Here is a 4,617-nt window from a genome sequence, read left to right on the forward strand (position 1 = left end):
ACTATGTTGGTGCGGCTTGGGAACTTTTAAATATCTTGATATATCTCGAGAACTACGCATCTGATCAAAAAATATCATAGAACATAAAAAGTAGGAAACTTAATTCTCTACAAATAAAGTCTCTTAACATTTTGCCATAGCTCGCTTCGTTTCCGAGATATTTGCAGATTTATCTCAAGGCAAGGGGCCTGACGGACATATTTCGAGATATTTCTTCTTCTTGCTGTTCTTCTTCTGCACAGCTAAGCTGGAAGTGGCATTTGCAGCTCGCAATAGTGCAGAGTTATCTCAAAGAAAGGGGCCACGGTGTTTCTGTATCTCTATTATGTTGGTGCGGCTTCGGAACTTTTAAATATCTTGATATATCTCGAGAACTACGCATCTGATCAAAAAATATCATAGAACATAAAAAGTAGGAAACTTAATTCTCTACAAATAAAGTCTCTTAACATTTTGCCATAGCTCGCTTCGTTTCCGAGATATTTGCAGATTTATCTCAAGGCAAGGGGCCTGGCGGACATATTTCGAGATATTTCTTCTTCTTGCTGTTCTTCTTCTGCACAGCTAAGCTGGAAGTGGCATTTGCAGCTCGCAATAGTGCAGAGTTATCTCAAAGAAAGGGGCCACGGTGTTTCTGTATCTCTATTATGTTGGTGCGGCTTCGGAACTTTTAAACATCTTGATATATCTCGAGAACTACGCATCTGATCAAAAAATATCATAGAACATAAAAAGTAGGAAACTTAATTCTCTACAAATAAGGTCTCTTAACATTTTGCCATAGCTCGCTTCGTTTCCGAGATATTTGCAGATATATCTCAAGGGAAGGGGCCTGACGGACATATTTCGAGATATTTCTTCTTCTTGTTGTTCTTCTTCTGCACAGCTAAGCTGGAAGTGGCATTTGCACCTCGCAATAGTGCAGAGTTATCTCAAAGAAAGGGGCCACGATGCTTCTGTATCTCTATTATGTTGGTGCGGCTTCGGAACTTTTAAATATCTTGATATATCTCGAGAACTACGCATCTGATCAAAAAATATCATAGAACATAAAAAGTAGGAAACTTAATTCTCTATAAATAAAGTCTCTTAACATTTTGCCATAGCTCGCTTCGTTTCCGAGATATTTGCAGATTTATCTCAAGGGAAGGGGCCTGACGGACATATTTCGAGATATTTCTTCTTCTTGTTGTTCTTCTTCTGCACCGCTAAGCTGGAAGTGGCATTTGCGGCTCGCACTAGTGCAGAGTTATCTCAAAGAAAGGGGCCACGGTGTTTCTGTATCTCTATTATGTTGGTGCGGCTTCGGAACTTTTAAATATCTCGATATATCTCGAAAACTACGCTTCTGATCAAAAAATATCATAGAACATAAATTGTAGGAAACATAATTCTCTACAAAAAAGGTCTCTTAAGATTTTGCCATAGCTCGTTTCGTTTCCGAGATATTTGCAGATATATCTCAAGGGAAGGGGCCTGACGGACATATTTCGAGATATTTCTTCTTCTTGTTGTTCTTCTTCTGCACAGCTAAGCTGGAAGTGGCATTTGCAGCTCGCAATAGTGCAGAGTTATCTCAAAGAAAGGGGCCACGGTGTTTCTGTATCTCTATTATGTTGGTGCGGCTTCGGAACTTTTAAATATCTTGATATATCTCGAGAACTACGCATCTGATCAAAAAATATCATAGAACATAAAAAGTAGGAAACTTAATTCTCTACAAATAAAGTCTCTTAACATTTTGCCATAGCTCGCTTCGTTTCCGAGATATTTGCAGATTTATCTCAAGGCAAGGGGCCTGACGGACATATTTCGAGATATTTCTTCTTCTTGCTGTTCTTCTTCTGCACAGCTAAGCTGGAAGTGGTATTTGCAGCTCGCAATAGTGCAGAGCTATCTCAAAGAAAGGGGCCACGGTGTTTCTGTGTCTCTATTATGTTGGTGCGGCTTCGGAACTTTTAAATATCTTGATATATCTCGAGAACTACGCATCTGATCAAAAAATATCATAGAACATAAAAAGTAGGAAACTTAATTCTCTACAAAAAAGGTCTCTTAACATTTTGCCATAGCTCGCTTCGTTTCCGAGATATTTGCAGATTTATCTCAAGGGAAGGGGCCTGACGGACATATTTCGAGATATTTCTTCTTCTTGTTGTTCTTCTTCTGCGCAGCTAAGCTGGAAGTGGCATTTGCAGCTCGCAATAGTGCAGAGTTATCTCATAGAAAGGGGCCACGGTGTTTCTATATCTCTATTATGTTGGTGCGGCTTCGGAACTTTTAAATATCTCGATATATCTCGAAAACTACGCTTCTGATCAAAAAATATCATAGAACATAAATTGTAGGAAACATAATTCTCTACAAAAAACGTCTCTTAACATTTTGCCATAGCTCGCTTCGTTTCCGAGATATATGCAGATTTATCTCAAGGGAAGAGGCCTGACGGACATATTTCGAGATATTTCTTCTTCTTGTTGGTCTTCTTCTGCACAGCTAAACTGGAAGTGGCATTTCCAGCTCGCAATAGTGCAGAGTTATCTGAAAGAAAGGGGCCACGGTGTTTCTGTATCTCTATTATGCTGGTGCGGCTTCGGAACTTTTAAATACCTTGATATATCTCGAGAACTACGCATCTGATCAAAAAATATCATAGAACATAAAAAGTAGGAAACTTAATTCTCCACAAATAAGGTCTCTTAACATTTTGCCATAGCTCGCTTCGTTTCCGAGATATTTGCAGATTTATCTCAAGGGAAGGGGCCTGACGGACATATTTCGAGATATTTCTTCTTCTTGTTGATCTTCTTCTGCACAGCTAAGCTGGAAGTGGTGTTTGCAGCTCGCAATAGTGCAGAGTTATCTCATAGAAAGGGGCCACGGTGTTTCTATATCTCTATTATGTTGGTGCGGCTTCGGAACTTTTAAATATCGCGATATATCTCGAGAACTACGCATCTGATCAAAAAATATCATAGAACATAAAAAGTAGGAAACTTAATTCTCTACAAAAAAGGTCTCTTAACATTTTGCCATAGCTCGCTTCGTTTCCGAGATATATGCAGATTTATCTCAAGGGAAGGGGCCTGACGGACATATTTCGAGATATTTCTTCTTCTTGTTGTTCTTCTTCTGCACAGCTAAACTGGAAGTGGCATTTCCAGCTCGCAATAGTGCAGAGTTATCTCAAAGAAAGGGGCCACGGTGTTTCTGTATCTCTATTATGTTGGTGCAGCTTCGGAACTTTTAAATATCTTGATATATCTCGAGAACTACGCATCTGATCAAAAAATATCATAGAACATAAATTGTAGGAAACATAATTCTCTACAAAAAAGGTCTTTTAACGTTTTGCCATAGCTCGCTTCGTTTCCGAGATATTTGCAGATTTATCTCAAGGGAAGGGTCCTGACGGACATATTTCGAGATATTTCTTATTCTTGTTGTTCTTCTTCTGCACAGCTAAGCTGGAAGTGGCGTTTGCAGCTCGCAATAGTGCAGAGTTATCTCATAGAAAGGGGCCACGGTGTTTCTATATCTCTATTATGTTGGTGCGGCTTCGGAACTTTTAAATATCTCGATATATCTCGAAAACTACGCTTCTGATCAAAAAATATCATAGAACATAAATTGTAGGAAACGTAATTCTCTACAAAAAACGTCTCTTAACATTTTGCCATAGCTCGCTTCGTTTCCGAGATATTTGCAGATATATCTCAAGGGAAGGGGCCTGACGGACATATTTCGAGATATTTCTTCTTCTTGTTGTTCTTCTTCTGCACAGCTAAGCTGGAAGTGGCATTTACAGCTTGCAGTAGTGCAGCGTTATCTCAAAGAAAGGGGCCACGGTGTTTCTGTATCTCTATTATGTTGGTGCGGCTTCGGAACTTTTAAATATCTTGATATATCTCGAGAACTACGCATCTGATGAAAAAATATCATAGAACATAAAAAGTAGGAAACTTAATTCTCTACAAAAAAGGTCTCTTAACATTTTGCCATAGCTCGCTTCGTTTCCGAGATATTTGCAGATTTATCTCAAGGGAAGGGGCCTGACGGACATATTTCGAGATATTTCTTCTTCTTGTTGTTCTTCTTCTGCGCAGCTAAGCTGGAAGTGGCATTTGCAGCTCGCAATAGTGCAGAGTTATCTCATAGAAAGGGGCCACGGTGTTTCTATATCTCTATTATGTTGGTGCGGCTTCGGAACTTTTAAATATCTCGATATATCTCGAAAACTACGCTTCTGATCAAAAAATATCATAGAACATAAATTGTAGGAAACATAATTCTCTACAAAAAACGTCTCCTAACATTTTGCCATAGCTCGCTTCGTTTCCGAGATATATGCAGATTTATCTCAAGGGAAGGGGCCTGACGGACATATTTCGAGATATTTCTTCTTCTTGTTGTTCTGCTTCTGCACAGCTAAACTGGAAGTGGCATTTCCAGCTCGCAATAGTGCAGAGTTATCTGAAAGAAAGGGGCCACGGTGTTTCTGTATCTCTATTATGCTGGTGCGGCTTCGGAACTTTTAAATACCTTCATATATCTCGAGAACTACGCATCTGATCAAAAAATATCATAGAACATAAAAAGTAGGAAACTTAATTCTCC

The sequence above is a fragment of the Osmia lignaria genome, unplaced genomic scaffold (assembly GCF_051020975.1).
Source record: "Osmia lignaria lignaria isolate PbOS001 unplaced genomic scaffold, iyOsmLign1 scaffold0005, whole genome shotgun sequence".
NCBI lineage: Eukaryota > Metazoa > Arthropoda > Insecta > Hymenoptera > Megachilidae > Osmia > Osmia lignaria.